General features: G+C 47.9%; 1 protein-coding gene across 9 annotated transcripts in view; it reads right to left on the bottom strand.

Annotated features, from left to right (window-relative positions):
- The window catches only part of LOC140388067 (potassium voltage-gated channel subfamily A member 1-like), a 305,257-nt gene that overhangs the window by 125,131 nt on the left and 156,228 nt on the right, over positions 1-23,898 (bottom strand). Inside the window, exon 2 of one of the 9 annotated variants that reach the window (XM_072471675.1) lies at positions 9,423-9,627. The exons of the other annotated variants lie outside the window; for them this stretch is intronic. The gene's annotated coding sequence lies outside the window, so the exon portion shown is untranslated. Of the gene's footprint in view, positions 1-9,422; positions 9,628-23,898 lie in introns of those variants that run through there. 9 annotated transcript variants of the gene reach the window in all.

Genomic DNA, 23,898 nt, shown 5'->3' with positions numbered 1-23,898 from the left:
AGAATTCTGAAAGGAAGGTTGCAGGGTCATTTGGCCTAGAAAATGACACGGCTCTGGATGGCCAGGCTTGGCTCTCGATTCTGCCACTGGCGCAGACTGGTCAGCAGTTCTCTGTGCGGGACCTCCACTTGCGCGAGTGGCGGAATCCAATCTGCAGCCAATTAATATTCCCCAGACCATTAAATGGCTGCGGGACTGCTGTATTCAGCTGGGATGCATCCCTCGCCAACTCTTCAAGTGGCAAGGCAGGAAACCCTGCCATCTAAAGAACCCAGCTCCAAGATATGTGATTTACTGCACCGGAACATTACAGCCTCACAAGAACATGTCATCACTGAAGCAGGTGAATAATACAGTATGCATCACATTGTAGAGTGCTTCTATACAAGTGCATCATCAGACCAACATAAGCAAGGAAACGGGGGAGCGATTCTCCGACCCCCAGCTGGGTCGGAGAATCGCCGGGGATCAGCGTGAATCCCGCCCCCGACGGCCGCCGAATTCTCCGGCACCGAAAATTTGGCAGGGGCAGGAATCGCAGCGCGCCGGTTGGCGGGCCCCCACCCCCGACGATTCTCTGGCCCGCGATGGGCCGAAGTCCTGCTGCTGTCATGCCAATCCCGCCGTCGTAAATTAAACCACCTACCTTACTGGCGGAACTGGCGGCGCGGGCAGGATCCAGGGTCCTGGGGGGGGCGCGGGGCAATCTGGCCCCTGAGGGTGCCCCCACAGTGGCCTGGCCCGCGATCGGGGCCCACCGATCCGCGGGTGGACCTGTGCCGTGGGGGCGCTCTTTTCCTTCCGCCTCGGCCATCGCCTCCACGATGGCCGATGCGGAAGTGACACACCCCCTGCGCATGCGCTGGGATGATGTCAGCAGCCACTTACGCTCCCGTGCATGCGTGGACTTCCACCGACCAGCGCAGTCCCTTCGGCCCCGGCTGGCGTGGCGTCAAAGGCCTTTCCCGCCGGCCGGCAGCGCGCAAACCACTCAGGCGCGGCCCTAACCCTCCAAGGTGAGGGCTTGGCCCCTAAAGGTGCGGAGAAATCTGCACCTTTGGGGTGGCCCGTGCCGGAGTGGTTCATGCCACTCCATCCCGCCGGGACACCCCACCCCGCCGGGTAGGGGAGAATCCCGGCGAGGAGATCCAACAAAATTATTAATTCTAATGCTGAGGTGCTAAAAATAATGATGTGGCAAAGGAGAATTTTGGCTATTGTTTGCTGCATCTGTTTTTTTAAAATTTGTTAATGGGAAGTGGGCATCGCAGGATGTGCCAGCATTTATTGCCCATCCCTAATTGCCCTTGAGGGGGCAGATAAGAGTCAACCACCTTGCTGCGGGTCTGGAGTCACATGTAGGCCAGGCAAGGTGGAATTGGATAGGATGTTTCCCCAGGGTATAGAACCAGGATCTCAGAATAATGGGCAGGGCATTTAAGACGGATGTGAGGAGGGATTTCTTCAATCAAGAGGTTGGTGAATCTTTGGAGTTCTCTACCCCAGAGAGATGTGGAAGCTCAATCATTGAGCTTGTTCAAGACAGGTGTCGCTTAATTGGCTAAATGTATGGACAGAGTTGTGAATGACCACCTCATTTGGCCTGTTTCATATTATTTTGATCCCTACATTGAGCTTATGAAGCACATCTTCTCGAGTGAACCTGATAACTAATCACCTCCAATAGCCAAAATCTTTTGTGCATGTTTTATTTATTGATTTTAGTTCAGCATTCAATACAATGCAAATTCACAGCCTGTTACGAAGATTGTTCTTTGAACACGAGGGGGGACCTAATCCATTGGATCTGGGATTTTCTTACTGATCGCTTTCAGCATATTTTTCTGAATGGCTTTTTGTCTGATTAATTTATTTTCAACACAGGTGCTCGTCAGGGATGTTTCATGCCATCTCTGCAATTTTTCACTAACACCAATGAGATGAGAATCAAAGGAATTAATGCTTATTTATTTAACTATGCGTCTGATATGGCCTTTGTGGGACTATTTTTAAAAAAAATGCCAACTGAAGGAAATTACTTTGAACATGTTGCCACCCTTCAGAAATGGTGTCAATTGAGTGCTCTGCAGATCAATGCAAATAACTCCAAAGAGCTACTTTTATACAGACTGTATGTATGTGTGAACCTCTGTATCTTACTGAGCAATTGGTGGAGGTTGTAGAATGTTTCCAGTATCTGGGAACATATATAGACCAGAAGCAATGACTGTATCTTTAAAACGGCTAGTCAGCATCTGTTTTTAATTAGAAAATTGAAAGTGTTTGGAGTGAGTCAATGGGTGAAATTCTCCACCTCGCGCCACCAGTAGCAGAGTTCCCAGCGAGGAGGAGAATGGTGCTGAAAAAAATGAGATTGGCGCCAGTCACCATCCATTTCCGATGTTCTGGTCCCCCATTAGCATCGAAATCTAGGTTTGAGCCCCTTGGTAGCGGGCCGGGTACCGTGGGTGGGATTCTCCAACCCCCTGCCCCGACGCTGGCTGCCGGATTCTCCGGCGCCGATTTTTCGGCGGGGGCGGGAATCGCGTTGTGCCGGTCGGGGGCCATTGGCAGTGGCCCACCCCCCCCTCCGCCGCCGATTCTCCGCTCCGCGATGGGCCGAGTGGCCGCCCGTCTTCGGCCAGTCCTATGGGGCTCACTGATCTGCGGGCGGGCCTGTGCTGTGGGGGCACTCTTTCCCTCCGCGGTTATGGTCCGCCATGGCCGGCGCGGAGAAGAACCCCCTGCGCTTGCGCTGGGATCATGCCAGAACACGTTGGTGCTCCCGTGCATGCGCCAACTCGCGCCGGCCGGTGGAGGCCCTTCGGTGCCGTTTGACATGACGCCAACCTCGCCGGTGCCAGAGTGCAGGATTCCACACCTTCCGGGCGGCCCAACGCCACAGTGGTTCACACCACTCCTCGGCACCTGTATGGCCCGCCTCACCGGATAACGGAGAATCCCGGCCCATATTCTCCGGATCCACGTGATTCTCCAATCCTTTAGGCCGGGAGGCACGTGGGCAAGAATCGCTACTGCTATTGACAAGTATGGCACTGATGCAGTGGATCTCATGGTGGGCCATGTGGGTAACTCTTTGAGGAAGTTTCCCCAAAGTCCATCTAAGGGCCACCCACCCCCCACAATGCAAGACTTGACCACCCCATATCGCCCCCCCCCCCACAGAGACCCCTTAAATAAAGAGACCCCCACCACAGAGACCTCCTAAATAAAGGGACACCCCACAGTGACCCCAAAAAGGTGACCCTTGTCAGAAAGTCTGCCAGAAGAGATATAAATATCCCTGTCAGGAAGTCCCCCAGGAAAGAAACCCCTGTCAGGAAGCCCACAAAAGAGAGATGCCTGTTAGGAAGCCCCCCTTCCCCCACTATGACCACCCCCCCCCCCACTGAGAAAAGAAACCCCTGGCAGGAATCATAGAATTTATAGTGCAGAAGGATGCCATCCGGCTCATCAAATCTGTACTAGCCCTTGGAAAGTGCACTCTACTTAAGCACAAACCTCCGCCCTATCCCTGCAACCAAGTAACCCCACCTAACCTTTTTGGATACCAAGGGCAATTTCGCAAGGCCAATCCCTGTACTGTGGGAGGAAACCAGAGCAACACAAGAAAACCAATGCAGACACGGGGAGAAAGTGCAAAGTCCACACAGACAGTCATCCGAGGCTGGAATTGAACACAGGTCCTTGGAACTGTGAGGCAGCACTGCTAATCACTGTGCCACCGTGCTGCCCTAAGTCCCCTGAGAAAGAGACCTGTGTCTGGAAGCTAGAGAGCAGTCCAGACAGAGGCCGTGAGTATAATTACTGCTTTAATACTCACCTGGGCAATACACCTCATGGGTCAGGCACAGGAAGCACCATCTGTGAATTCCTGGAAAGAGAAAACCAGTCAGCTGTGTTTAAAGCCCCTCAGTTCTTTGAGCTGCAAGCAATTTATTAATTTCTCTTTGATATTGATGTTATGAGGTTGTGATTGACAGATTCCACACACACAGCTGGTAGTATTGCTGCATTCATTTCCCTTCACCGTTGAGTAACTATGAAGTGTTCTAACAGCAGTGTTTATAAACATCAAGCTTTGATTGCCAGATCCTGGACCACTTCAAACAAAGTTAAGTGCTGTCAATTTCGATGACCACTTCAGAATCACACAAGCATGAAGTAAGGTGATTGGAAAGCACTGAAGTCTCTTTGAAGTGGTTGATGTCTACAAACGTTGTGGTTAGAGTACTTCAGAGTTACTCAACCATGAAGGAAGATGAATCAAGCAAGGCTGACAGCTGTGTGGGTGTGGAAGCTATCAATCACAGCCTCGGGAGGGCAGTGAATGAATGGTTTGCCCTTCAAAGAACTGAGAGGTTTACACACAGCTCCCTGGTTCATGTTTCCAAGAATTGAAACATGGGGCGGGATTTTCCGACCCCCCGCCTGGTCGGAGAATCCCTGGGGGGGCGGAGCGAATCCCGCCCCGCCACCCCGACGGCGGCTGCCGTATTCTCCGGCACTGTTTGTCGGGCGGGGGCGGGAGTCATGCCACTCCGGTTGGGTGCCGTTAGCAGCAGCACCCCAGTGATTCCCGGATGGGCCAAGTGCCGTCCATTTTTGGCCAGTCCCGCCGGCATGAATCACTCAACTCATGTACCAGCAGGATCTGGCAGGTAAGTCGGCGGGGGGGGCGGTCTTCGGGGGGGCACAGGGGGATCCGACACCAGGGGTGACCCTACGGTGACCTGGCTTTAGCTGTGGATATGGGCCCCTGCAATTCCGGTTAGGAGTATGTGCATGTGCAAGGCGGCGGCCTCCAGTGGCCGCGTCGTGCTCCAGGGTGGACTCGGATCGCAGAGCCACACACAGATAGGAGACCCCGCCGATCGGCCCCGAGCATCTAACCGCACGGATCTAATCCCCGACCGCCTACAAGGTCTCCCCTCCCCTCCCCCCACCCCCCACCCCCCCCGGTGTTTGATCCCCACCAACAGGGCGGCCGCGGACTGAGTCCGCAGCCACCACTATCCCGACCGGCAATAGGTGGTTAGTTCCACGCCATCGGGAACTCGGCCGGACGAGAGCGGAGGATTGCTGAGCGGGCCTCTGTCAATGGGCTCCGGCCGTGCGCCGATTTCCGGGTCCTGGAGAATCGCCGAACCGGCCCAATTACAGCGTGAAAGTGGATTCTCTGCCCCCGCGCCGGCCGTGATTTCGGCGGGGGGGTCTGCGGAGAATCCAGCCCAAAAACTTTGTTTTGCTAGGAATTATTTATCAATTTCAATTGTGTTTCGACTCCGGGTTAAGGGGCTGGAATTGACTGCGCATTAGCCCAGAGGGTCGTATCAGTCTCTATAATGCAGATTGATTAAAAGGAACAGTTTGTTTGTGCCTTCATGGTAAACATTCACACAATTAAACATTTAAATAGTGGAGGCCATTTACTCTTATTTTACTTAAAATAGACGATTCACAGCTATTAATACTTTCACTAAAGTTATTTTGATAATTTTTAAATTCGTTATCGCGATTGAACTCTAAATGCATTATCGACATTCACGGACGATAACTTGGGCGGCCTGAAGAATCAAACATAATGGAAACCTTATGAAAGGGATACTCCAGAGATCAAGAAACCTCACCAAAAATAAATAAAAATAGCAACTATTAGAGGTGGAATTGGTCTTAGGCAAAATCACAAAATGGGCGATGGCAAATCATTTCCAGTAAAGAAGTAGGCGGTGTAAACAAGCTAATAATTTACTCTTACCCATTTTCTCCTTTAGTCAAAGACTAATTTCTCCAACAATGTGGTGCAAAAACTACACAAGTAGTCATGATCTTTCTTTGCTAAAATATCACAGTACTCATGTACTTTCATTTAGGTGACATGAGGTAGATAAAGTGAGTCAGTACGGGGTCAGTCAAGCTCGACCCATATGAACAATAATAAAATATGATTAGCATTCTAACCAGTAAAAACGGAAATAAAACTTTGAGTTTATTCATTGATTTTCAACTTAATTTCTACAGAATCCACTTCAAACTGCTATGTAGACACATGGCACATAAATTCACAACTAGACAAGTCTAAGAGAAAGAAAGAACTTGCGTTCAACATTAACATTTAACATTGGTGCAGCCTGCTGCCACATTTACCTCCATAACAATAAAAGATGATAGCGTACAGCAGCACAGTGTTTGTTACTGGACAAGTAACCCAATGGTATGTAATAGTATTCTTTCTTTCATGGAATGTGAGCATCACTGGTTATGCCAGCATTTATTACTGATCCCCAATTATCTTTGAGAAGGTGGTGAGCTGCCTGCTTGAGCCGCTGCTGTACATCTTGTGTAGGTACACCCATAGTACTCGTCGGAGGGAATGCCAGGGTTTTGATCCAGCGACAGTGAAGGAATGGCAATATACTTTCAAGGCAGGGTGGTATATGGCAGGGGAACTTGCAGTTGGTGGGAAGTTGTGCTTGGAGTCCGAGGAGATAGGAGAGGTGCTAAATGAATATTTTTTGTCAGTATTCACACAGAAAAAAGACAATGTTGTCGAGGAAAATACTGAGATTCAGGCTACTAGACTAGAAGGGCTTGAGATTCATAAGGAGGAGGTGTTAGCAATTCTGGAAAGTGTGAAAATAGATAGGTCTCCTGGGCCAGATGGGTTTTATCCTAGGATTCTCTGGGAAGCTAGGGAGGAGATTGCTGAGCCTTTGGTTTTGATCTTTAAGTCATCTTTGTCTACAGAAATACTGCCAGAAGACTGGAGGATAGCAAATGTTGTCCCCTTGTTCAAGAAGAGGAGTAGAGACAACCCAGGTAACTATAGACCAGTGAGCCTTGCTTCTGTTGTGGGCAAAATCTTGGAAAGGTTTATAAGAGATAGGATGTAGAATCATCTGGAAAGGAATCATTTGATTAGAGATAGTCAACACGGTTTTGTGAAGGGTAGGTCGTGCCTCACAAACCTTATTGAGTTCTTTGAGAAGGTGACCAAACAGGTGGATGAGGGTAAAGCAGTTGATGTGGTGTATATGGTTTCAGTAAAGCGTTTGATAAGGTTCCCCACGGTAGGCTACTGCAGAAAATACAGAAGCATGGGATTCAGGGAGATTTAGCAGTTTGGATCAGAAATTGGCTAGCTGGAAGAAGACAAAGCGTGGTGGTTGATGGGAAGTGTTCAGACTGGAGTCCAGTTACTAGTGGTGTACCACAAGGATCTGTTTTGGGGCCACTGCTGTTTGTCATTTTTATAAATGACCTGGAGGAGGGCATAGAAGGATGGGTGAGTAAATTTGCAGATGACACTAAAGTCGGTGGAGTTGTGGACAGTGCGGAAGGATGTTACAAGTTACAGAGGGACATAGATAAGCTGCAGCGCTGGGCTGAGAGGAGGCAAATGGAGTTTAATGCAGAAAAGTGTGAGGTGATTCATTTTGGAAGGAATAACAGGAAGACAGAGTACTGGGCTAATGGTAAGATTCTTGGCAGTGTGGATGAGCAGAGAGATCTCGGTGTCCAGGTACATAGATACCTGAAAGTTGCCACCCAGGTTGAGAGGGTTGTTAAGAAGGCGTACGGTGTGTTAGTTTTTATTGGTCGAGGGATTGAGTTTCAGAGCCATGAGGTCATGTTGCAGCTATACAAAACTCTGTTGCGGCCGCATTTGGAATATTGCGTGCAATTCTGGTCGCTGCATTATAGGAAGGATGTGGAAGCATTGGAAAGGGTGCAGAGGAGGTTTACCAGAATGTTGCCTGGTATGGAGGGAAGATCTTATGAGGAAAGGCTGAGGGACTTGAGACTGTTTTCGTTAGAGAGAAGAAGGTTAAGAGGTGACTTAATTGAGGCATACACGATGATCAGAGGATTGTGTAGGGTGGACAGTGAGAGCCTTTTTCCTCGGATGGTGATGTCTAGCACGAGGGGACATAGCTTTAAATTGAGGGGAGATAGATATAAGACAGATGTCAGAGGTAGGTTCTTTACTCAGAGAGTAGTAAGGCCATGGAATGCCCTGCCTGCAACAGTAGTGGACTCGCCAACACTAAGGGCATTCAAATGGTCATTGGATAGACATATGGACGATACGTGTAGATGGGCTTTAGAGTGGTTTCACAGGTCGGCGCAACATCGAGGGCCGAAGGGCCTGTACTGCGCTGTAATTTTCTATGTTCTAATATGGCCATGGGACTATTGTAGATTGTCGTAAAAACTCATCTGGTTCACTAATGTCGTTTATGGAAGGAAATCTGCTGTCCTTATCTGGTTTGGTCTCCATGTGACTCCAAATTAACAGCAATGTGCTTGACTTTTAAGTGTCCTCTAAAATGGCATAGCAATCCACTCAGTTCAAGGGCATTTAGATATGGGCAATATATTCTGGCCCAGCCAGCAATGCCCATATCCCATTAATTTTCTTTATAATGCATCCTGTAAATGGTACCACTATGTCCTAGTAGTGGAGGAATGAATGTTTAAGGTGGTGGATGGGTGCCAATCAAATGGGCTGCTGTGTCCTGGATGTTGTCAATCTTCCTGAGTGTTGCTGGAGCTGCCCTCATCCAAACAAGCGGAGAGCATTTTATCACACTCTTAATTTATGCCTTGCAAATGATTGATAGGTTTGGGGAGTCAGGAGGTGAGTTACTTGCTACAGAATTCCCAGCATCTGACCTGCTCCTGTAGCCACAGCATTTATATGGTTGGTCTAGTTAAGTTTCTGGTCAATGGTAACCCCGTGGATGTTGATGGTGGGTAATTAAGCAATTATAATGCCATTGAATGTCAAGAGGGGGTGGTTAGGTTCTCTCCTGTTGGAGATGGTCATTGTCTGGCATTTTTGTGATACAAATGTTATTTGCCACTTCTCAGTCCGAGCCTGAATGTTTTTGGGGCCTTGTTATATATGGACACAGACTACTTTAGTATCTGAGGAGTTATAAATGATATTGAACACTGTGGGCTGGATTCTTCGGCCACGCCTGCCGTAAGATCGTCACTGACGGGACACGAACCACGTAACGGTCCATTGACCTCAGGTGGGGATTTCCAGTTCCCGGGCGGGTGTGGTGAAAGAATCCCGCCCTGTGTAACCATCAGCAAATACCCCCACTTCTAACCTTCTTTATGAGGGAAGGTCATTGATGAAGCAGCTGAAGACAGTTGGGCCTAGGACACTGAGCTAAGAGGTTCCTGCAGCGATGAACTGGGATTGAGATGATTGACCTCCCTAAAACCACAACCATCTTCCTTTGTGCTTGGTATGACTCCAACCAGTTCAGATTTTTCCAATGATTCACAGTCTCCAATTTTGCTGGGGCTCCTTGATGCCACACTCAGTATAGTGCTGCCTTGGTGTCAAGGGATGTTACTCTCACCTCACCTCTTTAAGTTCAGCACTTTCCTCCCTGTTTTGATCAAGGCTGCAACGAGGTCAGGCGTTAAGTGACCCTGACAAAAGGAAAACGGTGCATCGGTGAAGAGGTTATTTGCTGTGTAAGTGCCGTTTGTTAGCACTGTTGTTGCCACCTTCCATCACTTTGCTGATGATCAGAAGCAGTCTGGTGCGTCGGTAATTGGCGGATAGCGAATGTGAGTTTAAATCTGTTGGTTTAAGAATCCTGAATGAAATGAAAATGAAAAGAAAACTGGAATACCAGTATCAGTGAAAGCAACCATAAAGCTGCAGTACTGTCGCAAAAACTTAAAAATCTCACTGAGGGAAACAAGTCTGGCATCCTTATCCATATATGTGCTATATTTGTATCCAGTCACACACCCAAGGTGGTTGACTCTTAACTACCCTCTGTGAACAGTGGTTGTGCAAGTTGTATCAAAGCAACTAAAAATGGAGAACACATGCCAGTCTGCGCCACCCATATGCCTAAAGTGGCCAATAATGTGTTGGGTGTTCTGGATCACATACAGGTCACCAACACTTGAAGTAGTGCAACACTATTTTATTAAAAGGTTAACTATTTAAACATACTTGAACTGTGGGTAAATAAGATACCAGCTTTAACTAAAGACCTTTGCTTTGTCCTAACCAGTTGATGCACTCAGCACATGGTGAATGTCTGAGTTGCAGGCTGTGAGCTCTGTCCTCCTAGCAAGCTGCTACTCGAATCAGCGGGAACTCTGATGCCCCCTGTCTTTATAGTGCGTGTGCTCTCACTGGTGATTGGCTGTGGTGTTGTGTATGTTGATTGGTCCCACTGTGTGTCCATCAGTGTGTGTCTGCGCCATGATATACTGGTGTATAGTATGACATCCCCCCTTTTATAAAGAAAATGTGCCTGCGTGACAATAAATAGTGTGTGATGAATGTTCCTGACTATGTGTGTGCGAAATATTTACAGGACTATGTACATAAAACTAAGCTATTTACATGGGAAGGTGCCTGGTGCAGAAAAAAAACAGTGTGTCACACAAATAACGAGATGAACACTATATACAAAATTTTTGAACGATTAAACGGAAGAACAGATCAGACCAGAGAGTCCATTAGTGCAAAGTTCACAAATTAAGTCTCTGAGGTGGGCGATGAATTCTGGTTGACCGCCTCAAGGGTGGGTCAGGAGCCACCAGCTGAGGAGCGGGCTGGACTGCATCAGAGTGAGGAGGATGCAGAGTAACCGGAATCTCTGCATAGTCCAGGTCAGGGACAACAGGAGGGCATGGCACTGGTGGAGGATCACGTAGCGAGCGTGGAATGAGACAAAGGGCACGTCGATTGCGGCACAGAATGGAACCATCCGGTAGACCACCCAGGAACAAGCGGGGAGCCACCTGCCGAAGAACCACAGCAGTTGCAGACCAGCCACCATCCGGAAGATGGATGCGGACGTTGTCATCTGGAGCCAGAACAGGGAGATCAGCTGCACGGGAGTCATGAGCCGCCTTGTGCTGTGCACGAGACAGTTGCGTTTGTTGAAGAACCGGAACGTGGTCGAGGTCTGGGACGTGAATGGACGGCACCCATGAGCGACCCATGAGCAACTGGGCTGGCGACAGGCCAGTGGACAGTGGGGCAGAGCGATAGGCCAGCAGGGCGAGGTAGAAGTCAGATCCCGCATCGGCAGCCTTGCAGAGGAGCCATTTAACTATGTGGACGCCCTTCTCCACTTTGCCATTGGATTGGGAGTACAGGGGACTGGATGTCAAATGCACAAAGTTGTACCTCCTGGCAAAGTTGGACCATTCCTGGCTTGCGAAGCAGGGGCCATTGTCCGACATCACAGTGAGTGGGATGCAGTGACGAGCAAAGGTGTCCTTACAGGCACGGATGACTGCAGACAATGTGATGTCGTGCAAACCCACCACCTCCGGGTAGTTTGAAAAATAGTCTACAATCAGAACATAGTCCCTGCCCAGTGCGTGGAACAGGTCGATGCCGACCTTGGACCAAGGGGATATGACCAACTCATGGGGCTGTAGGGTCTCACGTAGTTGGGCCGGCTGGAAGCGCTGACAGGTGGGGCAGTTGAGCACTGTGTTGGTGATGTCGTCATTGATGCCGGGCCAGTACACTGCCTCTCGGGCCTGTCGGCGGCACTTCTCCATGCCAAGATGGTCCTCGTGTAGCTGTTCCAAGACGAGCTGGCCATGCTGTGCGGGATAACAATGTGGTCCAGCTTCAGGACACCATCGACTACCGCCAGATCATCTCTGATGTTGTAGAACTGCGGGCATTGGCCCTTGAGCCACCCGTCTAATAGGTGGCGCATGACACGCTGTAGCAGGGGGTCAGCCGCATTCTCGCTTTGAATTCGGATGAGGCGTTCATCCGTGGCCGGTAGATTGGAGGCCACGAAGGCCACATGGGCGTCAACCTGGCAGACGAGTCCCGCTGGGTCACATGGGGTGTTGACTGCCCTGGACAGAGCGTCGGCTATGATCAGGTCTTTGCCCGAGGTGTATATCAGCTAAAAGTCATATCGCCGGAGTTTGAGCAGAATACGCTGGAGGCGAGGCGTCATCTTGTTCAAGTCTTTTTGTATTATATTGACCGGCGAGCGACGGTCGGTCTCGACAGTGAATTGGGGAAGGCCATACAAATAATCATGAAATTTGACGACACTGGTCAACAGGCCCAGGCACTCTTTTTCTATCTGCGCGTAGCGCTGTTCCGTGGGGGTCATGGTGCGTGACGCATATGCAACGGGAGCCCATGATGAGGCCTCATCGCGTTGCAGGAGCACTGCCCCAATGCCAGATTGGCTGGCATTGGTCGAAATTTTTGTCTCCTTCGCTGGATCAAAAAAGGCCAATACCGGGGACGTAATAAGTTTGGTTTTAAGTTCTGTCCATTCGCTCTTGTGGGCAGGGAGCCATTGGAAGTCTGTCGTCTTCCTGACCAGGTTCCTGAGAGCTGTGGTATGAGAGGCGAGGTTAGGGATGAACTTCCCCAGGAGGTTGACCATGCCCAGAAATCGGAGGACCGCCTTCTTGTCCTCTCGCTTTTTCATGGCTGTGATGGCAGCCACCTTGTCCACATCCGGCCACACACCCAAATGGGAGATGTTGTCCCCTAGGAACTTGAGTTCCGTCTGGCCGAAGGAGCATTTGGCTCTGTTGAGGCGTAGGCCCTGCTCCCGTATGCGTTTGAACACGCGCTGGAGGCGACTGATATGCTCCTGCGGGCTGGTGGACCAAATGATTATGTCGTCAACATCGACGCGAACACCTTCAATGCCTTCCATCATTTGTTCCATGATCCTGTGGAATACTTGTGACGCCGATATGATCCCAAACGGCATCCTGTTGTAACAATATCTGCCAAAAGAGGTGTCAAAGGTACACAGTTTCCTGCTGGATCTGTCTAGATGAATTTGCCAGAATCCTCTCGAGGCGCCACATTTGGTGAAGAGCTTGGCCCGAGCCATCTCGCAGGTGATCTCTTTGTGCTTGGGGATTGGATAATGCTCCCTCATTATGTTGCAATTCAGATCCTTTGGATCAATGCAGATTCTGAGCTCGCCGGAAGGCTTCTTTACGTACACCATGGAACTGACCCAGTCGGTTGGTTCCATAACTCTGGAGATCACTCCTTGGTTTTGGAGGTCCTGTAGCTGCTGCTTGAGGTGGTCCTTGAGGGGTGCTGGGACTGTGCGAGGTGCATGCACCACAGGCGTGGCGTACTGTTTGATTATGATCTTGTAAGTATATGGGAGCGTGCCCATGCCTTCGAAGACGTCGCGGTGCTGGTCGATGATGGCGTTGAGTTTCGCCCTGAAGTCAGCATCCTGGAAGGCAGACATGTCATCAGGAGAGAGAGAGTGAACTCTTTGAAAGAAGTTTAGCAATTTGCACGCCTGTGCGCCAAGCAGAGAGTCCTTCGAGGAGCCCACGATCTCGAAATGAAGGATGGCTTTTCGTGACTTGTGCGTCACTTCGAGTTGGCATCAGCTGGTAGAAGGAATGATGTTGCCATTGTAGTCCAATAGCTGGCAGGCCGATGGGAGAATGGTTGGTTTGACACAAAGGCTTTGGAAAGCAGACCACGCCATGAGATTGGTGGAGGCACCAGTGTCCAGGCGGAATCGTATTTGGGACCGCTTGACCGTCAGGGTGGCACACCACTCATCGTCTGGATCGATGCTGTATACAGACAGCGGCTGGTGTCTTTGCTTCGGGGACAGCCTGTTTTTCGTTATGACACCGACTCAAAAAGGCGCCTTCGGGTCCTCGGTGTCACTGCTGTGTGAGAGGTCGGAATCGGACTCGGTGACCGTGGGTTGAATTGCCCGAATATTCCTGCGAGGCTGGCTGAAGCGATATGAATTGGAAGGCTGGCAGCAGGCAGCATAGTGACCAAGTCTTCCACATCGTAGGCATTCTCGAGATTTTGCGAGGCATTGCCGCTTTAAATGGGCGGAGCCACAGTTGCCGCACATCGTGACGTCAGCACGTTCGCTGCGCCACCGCGCATGCGTGGTGTGGTCCTGCGTGGTGCGCGCCTGCGCATTAAGTTCCTCCATGTCGCCGTCCCCTCGTTTGGTGCGTACAAGCACGGGAGTCCGCAAAAAGCGCACAAAATGGCCGCCCTCATCCAGGCTGAGGGCCTGGAGGTGTTCAATCACTTGGACCCGTTCCGCCTCGTGGACCCGTTCCGTGCTGTTTCAGCCGCTTGTATATGGGAGTACCGATTGGTGGCATTTTCATGTCGGACACAGGTCTCGATGGCGGTCGCTAGGGTGAGTTGCTTTACTTTGAGGAGCTGCTGACGTAGGGGGTCCGACTGAACATCGAAAACGATCTGGTCGCGTATCATGGAGTCGGAGGTGGGCCCGTACCTGCAAGATTGCGCAAGGATGCGGAGGTGCATTACAAAGGTTCGTCCTTACCCTGCAAACGCTGCTGGAACACGCAGCGTTCTAAACTTTCATTCACCTCTCCGCTGCAGTGAGTGTCAAATTTGAGGAGAAACGTCTTGAACTTCGTCTTGTCTTCGTCATCTGCAAAGGTGAGAGAGTTGAAAATATGGATGGCATGGTCCCCGGCCGTGGAGAGGAGAAGAGCAATCTTTCTGGTGTCCGAGGCGCCCTCCCTGTCCGTGGCTTTGAGGTAGAGCTGGAAGCGCTGTTTGAAAATAATCCAGTTGGCCCCGAGGTTGCCGGCGATGCGGAGCGGCGGCAGCGGGCTGATGTTGTCCATGTTGCAGAATGACGGAATGCTGGCGGAAGGCAGATCACTTGCAGGTAGGTCTAAGAAGTGTTAGTATGCAACCACTTCTGGTATCATGATGTGTTGGGTGTTCTGGATCACATACAGGTCACAAACACTTGAAGTAGTGCAACACTAGTTTATTAAAAGCTTAAATATTTAAACATACTTGGAATGTGGGTAAATACGATACCAGCTTTAACTAAAGACCTTTGCCTTATCCTAACCAGTTGATGCACTCAGCACATGGTGAATGTCTGTGTTGCAGGCTGTGAGCTCTGTGCTCCTAGCTAGCTGCTACTCAAATGAGCGGGAACTCTGATGCCCCCTGTCTTTATAGTGCGTGTGCTCTCACTGGTGATTGGCTGTGGTGTTGTGTATGTTGATTGGTCCCACTGTGTGTCCATCAGTGTGTGTCTGCACCATGATATACTGGCGTATATTATGACAACAATTATATATTTTAACTTATTTCTTTAAACATTGTTGTGAAGCAATGTTGAGGGTACGATGTGGTGATGTAAAAATGTATTTACATTGGTAGTTCTTTATTTCATCCTTCTGATTCCAATTGCCCATTCGTAAACATGGGTGAGATGCAATGTTGGAAGATAGCACTGCAATTATTTACCAAAATGTTATCTCGATGTCAAAATGTGTTCAAACCTGATTGTGAATTCAGTGACCCAACACCCCACAGTGAAAGCTGCAGCCAAAGGGAGCATTGATGAGAATCAGGGCTACAGTGCTGGTGCACCTCTAACCGACAGTTCCTTTGCATGCACTTTCCCATTGAGAATGTGGGAGTGCTCAATGTGCCCTTTAAGATTAAGAACAACCAAAACATTCTTAGCTATAGGAATAGATTGACAGCTATAGCAATCTCAGCAGTGAATGCACAGCGGCTTTTCTCCCACTATCAGATAGGTCTGGTGTTGCGGAATGATAAAGGGCTTTCAACACATTGTCAGCAATCAAACTGACTTTCTACACCTTGATGTAACAGCAGCGAGCTCTGATAGCACAAATGAAATATTAATTATACGCAGACACCGATCACGTGCTTCTCTGCATATCCTGCTGCCAGTTAGCCACCTGAAACACACCACAAATATTCAACCTGCTGACATCACTGTAAGTCTACACAAACAGGTCAAGGACTGCATGTGATTCCATTTCCGTGAGGATAATATAACACTGATCACTTACAATCAGTAATGAAATATATTAAATACCAGGGCAGCTTTTACTAATCAGTTTTCCTTTATTAAATCAAATATTAATTTCAACAACTCAAGTGCATGGACTCAATCACCTTAGAGACAACTAGGGTATATTCCGTGATCCACATAATGTACAAATTAGCAGTAATAACCTACATGTGAAACATCTCAATATGTGTACGATTGCCTAGTCACACAGATTCAAAGCTTTAATGCAACTTATTGACAAATAAATAATGGTATTTCGGGATGACATTTTGCAGGTTGGGAGATATCTAAATACATTAAACGGGCAAGTTCATGCACCTGCTAGGAGTGTACACATGGAACAAATGAAATCATAGTACCGAGGGTCTAATATTCATGCAGTCTCCAAATATCATATGGACATGTGAATAGAGAAGCAACAGTAGGTTATTTCGCCCCTCAAGCCATTCAATAACATTTTGGTTGATCTGATCGTGGCCTCAACTCCACATTCCAACCTACCCCGGTAAACTTTAACTCCCTTGTTGGTCAAGAATCTATCTACCTCTGCCTTTAAAAATATTCATTGGCACTGCCTACAATGCTCTCTGGGGAAGACAGTTCCAAAGATTCTCTGATAGTAAAAAGTTCTTCTCACCTACGTCTTAAATGGGAAACCCTTGAGCTGGATTCTCCGCTGTCGGGATTCTCGTTGCGCCGGCAGTGGACCTACACCCGGGGATTTCCTAACAGCATGGGGCTGCCCACAATGGGAAACCCCATTGGCTGGCTGGCGGGACAGAGAATCCTGCTGCCAGCGGGGGCGCGCCACACCAGAAAACCAGTGTGGCGGGTTGGAGAATCCACCCCTTCTTTTTAAATTGTGTTCCCTAGTTCTAGACTCTCCCGCAAGGGGAAACAAACTTTCAGCATCCACACTGTCAAGTTCCCTCAGGATCTTATATGTTTCAGTAGGTTTGCCTTTCATTCTACAAAACTCGAAAAAATAAGCCTCGCCTGTCCAACCTTTCATTTTAAGAAAAAACTCCCATTCTAGATATCAGTCGAGTGAATCTTCTCTGAACTCCTTCTAATGCATTCATATCCTTTCTTATATAAGGAGACTAAAACTGTACACAGTACTCTAGATGTGGTCTCACCAACATACAGCATAACAATAGCAAAACATCCCTACTTTTATATTTCATTCCCCCTGCAATAACAGCATTCCATTTACCTTCCAAATGCTGTACCTGCATTCTAACTTTTCTTGATTCATGTATCAGGATACCCAGATCCTTCTATACCTCAGAGTTCTCCAATCTCTCTCCATTTTAATAATATGATGCTTTTCCATTCCTCCTGTCAAATTGGACAAGTTCACATTTCCAATATTATATTCCACCTGCTACTTTTCTGCCCATTCGTTTAACCTATTTATGTTCCTTTGCTGACTCCTTGGGCGTGATTCCCTATTGCCCGATGCCAATATCGTAATTGGTGATCGGGCGGAGAATCCCTTCCGACGTCCAAATTGGGAGCGGTGCCGGTTTGATGCCAGTTTTTGAGTCTCTGCCCCCTCCAAAATGGCATCATCGCGCCATGCGATGTACACCGTTGGATCAGCGTTGGTGCATCATTGGAAGGACCTCCCCGATGCTCCGGCCAAGATCCTGACCATACAGTTGACGTGTGATCTGAGCGGTTGGGAAATCAGCGTGGTGGCAACGGACTGTGCCCAGCGCCGCCACAGTCGGCAGGGAGCCGTGCCATTGGCCGGGGGGGAGGGTTCCACACGGGTTGGGGGGACTGGTGGGTGTTGGACAGGGGGTGGCCTGTGGGGCTGTATTTGGCATTTCGGGTCCGCGCACGGCCTGCGCCATGTCGTATGGTACGACCGCTGCGCATGTGTGGCCATTCTCCGGCCGGTTTTGGCGTGGGAGCCGGGAGTTTACCCAGTGCTGCTGTTAGCCCCTCACCAGTCCTGGAATCGGTGAGGGTTCGGTGCCGATTTTGGAGTCGTAAAACGCCCGTGAATTCTCCGTTCAGCTGGCACTTTGCCACTGAAACAGAGAATGCAGCCCCTTATGTCCTCTTCACAACTTACTTTCCATCAATCTTTGTATCATCAGCAAACTTAGTATCCATATATTCGGCCCCTTCATCCAAGTCACTGATATAAATTGTAAATAGTTGAGGCCTCTGCACTGATGCCTGTGGCTCTCCATTCATCACATGTTACTGAACAGAAAAAGACTCTTGTATATCTACTCTCTGTTTCTTGTAAGCTAACCAATCCTCTATCCATCCAAATATATTACCCTCCATACCACGAGCTCTTAGTTGATTTCGTAACTTTTGATGTGGCACCTTGTCAAATGCCTTTTGTAAAGTTAAGTACAGCACATCCACAGGTTCCCCTTCATCCACATAGCTTGTCATTTCCTCAAAGAACGCCAATAAATTAGTCAAACGTGATTTCCCTTTCACAAAACCACATTGACTATGCTTGATTACATTGTGAGTTTATAGCTGTCCAACTCAAATCTCGCTAATAATAGATTGCAGCAATTTCCCTATGACAGGTGTTAAGTTCACCAACTCCGCATCTTTGGGGGCCGAGCTCCAACCTTAAGGGGCTAGGCCCGCGCCGGACCAATTTCCGCCCCGCCAGCTGGTGGAAAAGGCCTTTGGTGCCCCGCCAGCTGGCGCGGAAATGACATCTCCGGGCGGCGCATGCGCATGAGCGTTAGCGGCCGCTGACGGCATTCCCGCGCATGCGCAGCGGAGGGAGTCTCTTCCGCCTCCGCCATGGTGGAGACCGTGGCGAAGGCGGAAGGAAAAGAGTGCCCCCACGGCACAGGCCCGCCCGCAGAACGGTGGGCCCCGATCGCGGGCCAGGCCACTGTGGGGGCACCCCCCGGGGCCAGATTGCTCCGCGCCCCCCCCAGGACCCCGGAGCCCGCCCGCGCCGCCTTGTCCCGCCGGTAAGGTAGGTGGTTTAATCTACGCCGGTGGGACAGGCATTTTAGCTGCGGGACTTTGGCCCATCCGGGCCGGAGAATCACGGGGCGGGGGGGCGGTGGGGGCCCGCCAACCGGCGCGGCGCGATTCCCGCCCGCGCCGAATATCTGGTGCCGGAGTATTCGGCAACCAGCGGGGGCGGGATTTGCGCCAGCCCCCGGCGATTCACCGACCTGGCGGGGGGTCGGAGAATCTCGCCCCTGATGCTCTTTTCTTTTTTAAATACCTAATTTTTACAATTTGTTTTTATATTTCCCGCTAGCTTTTTCTCGTATTATAACTTCAGTGACTGGTGGACTGGGATGTATGGGATGTAAAGAAGTTCATAGAGTTAGGGTGGGATGAGTGATGGAATTTAAAATTAGATGAATTTTGATTTGAATGTTGTTCAGATAGAAAGCACATGGGGATTGCTGAGGACACGACTCAGTGGGGGACTGGATATTGGTGGCAGTATATTGCATGCATTGCTGTTTATAGAGGGTGAAATTTGGAAACTGGCTGATGAAGATAAATGTCAGATCATCTACATATTATTGAACATGGTGGGTGACATCAGAAAGGAGGTGGACGATTGCAATCATAACCACCCTCACATAAAACATTTTCAATCAATTAAGCTGTCCTTTTTGTTCTTTGAAAGTACTTCAGTACTAGAGGAACAAACTTATATTCATATCGCATTTTCACAGGCTCAGCACATCCCAAAGTGCATCTTCGCCAATTAACTATTTTTGGAGTGTGTGTCTATTGTAATTTGATAAACACGGCAGCTGAAAACAGCACTAAGATAAATGATCAAACCAATGTGTTTTCTTATTGTCATTGGTTAAAGATAAATATTTGAAAGGGCACTAGGAGGACTCCCTTACTCTTATTTGAAACACACCATGAGGTCTTTTATGTCAATCTGTAAGACACATGGGACCTTGATAAAATACTTCATATAAAAGACTGCACCTCTAACAGTGTAACTCTCCCACAGTACTGCAACAGTGTAACTCTCCCACAGTACTGCAATGTTCAGCCTGGGTTACATAATTGAGGCTCTGGAACAGCACTTGAACTCAGACCCTTCTGACTCAGAGCAAGAGTACCAAACTGGCCTTGAACAATTACAGTTGAGTCACAGAAAATAACAGATAAATACTAAAATAACAATGTATTCATCTAGTATTTTAGTTGTAAATGGATTCCTCCACACATTGCACCGAAGATCTGCTGATTAAAACAAGGCCTTTCAGCTTGCTACATAGGGGAAAATCACAGTAATTCAGGTCATATTTTCATATCTGGCAGTGAGCCAGCCAGGAAGTGGTGTTGGTAGACACCTGTAAGAAGATAACCCTGTTGACCACTAAAGATTATGGCATTGAGATCCTAAAGTATTATGTACTCCTTGGCTGAGAGCCCATAAATTCATTCACTTGTTGGAAGCACCCGAACCATAGGGAAAATGCTGCTTGACTGACAGCTCTCTCTCTGATCTATGCTGTCAATTTCACAATGCTCATTTGCACAAGATAAAGAGGTTCCAGGTGCTTTTTGTTTCATATATTGAGCCTTTAAAGGGTTTGGATGATAGCACTATTTTTGGCTTGTAGTTAATATGAGCTTTTTTTCAATAAAGTCGTAAGTTATCAATGAGTGGCCGTTTTCTAAAGCATTTTTAAAGACATCCTGCTGTCAGAAGACTGTTAATTGTTTCTATACAGGGTACAGTGGATGAATGGGCATGAAAATGTCAGCTTTGCGAGAGGAGCATAAGGGGCTAGAGGAGTTGTTTGAGGGGCATACCATGGCATGGAGGCATCAAGGTTCACAGAGCCTATCTTGGTAGGTTGGCATGAGGAGCCAATGAGTGGTCAGAAGGGTTATTTGGAGTTCACAGCTTGGCATGGTGGGAGAGTGGGGAGAAGATGAGGGGGCCAAAAGGGATGTACGTAGGCAGGGTGTGGCATAGATGGGCATCGGAAGTGTGTGGAGGTGAGGAGGTGTGGAAGATGAGGGCAATTAGTCTTTTCTGTTTTTTTAAATTCCAACTGGGATGAAGTCCCACAGCACTGAGATGAGCTTTTTAAACAGCTGGTCCCCACACCCAACCACCCCTGTAGCTCCCTCTGAACGTTTTCCCAGGTCAGTTGGCCCGACCACAGTCTGTCATCCCTGTACCACCAACCTTCAACAATGAAAGTCCTGGCCTTGCAGACACTTTCTCCTGAAGCAACCGGGTTGAGCCAGGAATTTCCTGATCCTGTTATTCTGCCCATGGATGGAAGTTCAGCCCAATATCGCCAATTCTCCAACTCATGCTGCCTTTGAGTGTGGCACACTACTGGAAGCATCAGTGACTTTACATCTAAATGACCAGTGCCTAAAATAATGATTTTAGTCACTGAAAAACATTTATATCTAGTTTCAAGGTCTACATTTTCAAATCATCAGAGGACGCATTTAAAATGTGACTTTTGTACTATCGTGAGAAATTAGCGCAAGATTAAAGTAAAGATCTGGCATTGATGCGACATAAAAAACTCTTAGTTACAACATCTTTGTCACTGTCAAAATATTTTAAATCACATATCTGTTATCAACTACCCTTCAGTGAACTAGGGACTAGAAGCTGGGCACAGATATTTTCAGATCATTGCATTTTCTTCCATGTGGAGAATGTTGATATAATTTATAAATTTTTCAGAATGGCATGCTTTATTTCGTTAAGATACTGAACCAGACGCCAAAGGTTGTTAGAATAGCGGACAAGAACCACAAACAATTTTTCAATTTGTAAAACTGTGAGGAAAGATACTTCACCCCAGGAGGGATGACTCTGACCAATAGGTATCTTTTATATTAAAACAAACTTTAAGTTCAACACTGTTATTCACATTATAATCAAAGAAATAACTTTACAATTATTAGTTTAACAGTTTTTAAATAAAAGGAAATATCTGAACTTACTATCAACACCTGCCACTATATTCTACTTAAGCAACCTAATATTGTCCAAATGCCACTTATAAATAAAGTTAAGAAAACAGGTTACTTGCTTAGCCGTGCAGACCTTTGGAGAGAGTTCTTTTCAAGAGCAGGCCCAGAACACTTCTGCTCAACCTAACAGCATTTGGCAAAACTGCAGTTCAACTTAAAATCCGATGACAGACTGCAAAACTACAGGTAGGCATGGCCTCTCCCATTAATTACAGCATCTGTATCCCACTAAATTCCACTCAGCTAGGACTATATACAATCCCTCATAAACTATCTACTCTCCAAGGAATCTCCAGCAATCTAAACATGATTCCATTAGCCCTTTATCTGTAACCAAGTAAGTGGTTGGAATGAATGATTACCTCACCTTTTACGATGCTTAAATTACAGTTTTAGTAGACATACTGCCTGTGTTTATTTTAAACCAACGTTTTTGATAACATTACTGCGACAGATTATCAGATTATAAAATATTATATATAACAATGTCTACATTCATCACAATTTTCATAGCTGCACTGTAATTTTCTAGTTGTGGGCTCTTTGGGCAATATCAGTTGCTGTTCAATACTGTAACACCATAAGGCCATAAGATATAGGAGCAGAATTGGTTCATTTGGCCCATCGAGTCTGCTCCACCATTCAATCATGGTTGATATGTTCCTCATTCCCAGTCTCCTGCTTTCTCCCCATAACCCCTGATCACCTTATTAATTAAGAAATCCCCTTAATAATCAAGGACACCAGATTTATGCTTGAGGTGCTGTTACCTACAGGGCTACAGGCCAAGAACTGGGGCGGGGGGGGGGGGGGGGGGAGGTCGAATTAGACAGCACACTGTGCTCCAGGAAATGTTGATGAAGTCTGGTAAATTAATAAAGTTTAAAATTATAGTCTATTGCAGGCAACAAAGCCAATTACTTCAGTTAATAGAGGTTTACAGCATGAAAACAGACCCTTCAGCCCAACTTGTCCATGCCGCCCAGTTTTACCACTAAGCTAATCCCAATTGCCCGCATTTGGCCCATATCCCTCTATAACCATATTTCCCATATAACTGTCTAAATTTTAAAATACATAATTGTACCCGCCTCTACTACACTGGCAGTTCGTTCCATACACTCGCCACCATCTGTCTGAAAAAATTGCCGACTGGACCCTTGTGCATCATTCCCCTCTCACTGCAAATCTATGCCGTCCAGTTTTAGACTCTCCCACCTTTGGGAAAAGATGTTGACTATCTGCCTTATCTACCCCTCATTATTTTATAGACGTCGATAAGGTCACCCCTAAGCCTCTTACGCTCCAGGGAAAAATCCCAGTCCATCCAGCCTCTCCTTATAACTCAAACCATCAAGTCCTGGTAGCATCCTAGCAAATCTTTTCTGCACTATTTCTAGTTTAATAATATCCTTTCTATAATAGGGTGACCAGAACTGTACACAGTATTCCAAGTGTGACTTTGCTAATGCCTTGTACAACTTCAGCAAGACGTCCCAACTCCTGTATTCAAAGTTCTGACCAATGATATTAAGCATGCTGAGTGCTTTCTTCACCACCCTGTCCACCTGTGACTCCACTTTCAAGGAGCTATGAACCTAGATCTTTTTGTTCTATAACTCTCCCTGACACCCTACCATTAACTGAGTAGGTTCTGCCCCAATTCGATCTACCAAAATGCATGGCCCCACATTTATCTAAGTTAACCTCCATCTGTCATTCATCGGCCCACTGGCCCAATTGATCAAGATCCCGTTGCAATGTACGTGTGTGGGGGGGGGTATATTGCCATGGGTGGGGGGTCCTCAAATTTAATTAGAGATCGGGACACCCTTTAAAAATGGTGCTCCAATCTCTGAGGAGCCGTTCTTGCTGGCAAATTCAGCTCCCCACTGTTGAAAGAATTTCTGAGTGTGGGCTGGACCAGGAAGAAACTTCCCAAGGCCCCAAAAAATGGCTAAGTGTGGGTGAATCCAGGGCTGGATTCTCCGCCACCCGACGCTGG

Source organism: Scyliorhinus torazame, chromosome 13 (genome assembly GCF_047496885.1).
Source record: "Scyliorhinus torazame isolate Kashiwa2021f chromosome 13, sScyTor2.1, whole genome shotgun sequence".
NCBI classification, from domain to species: Eukaryota; Metazoa; Chordata; class Chondrichthyes; order Carcharhiniformes; family Scyliorhinidae; genus Scyliorhinus; species Scyliorhinus torazame.
Note: the sequence above shows the minus strand (reverse complement) of the source record. Positions and strands in the feature narration are given on the sequence as shown.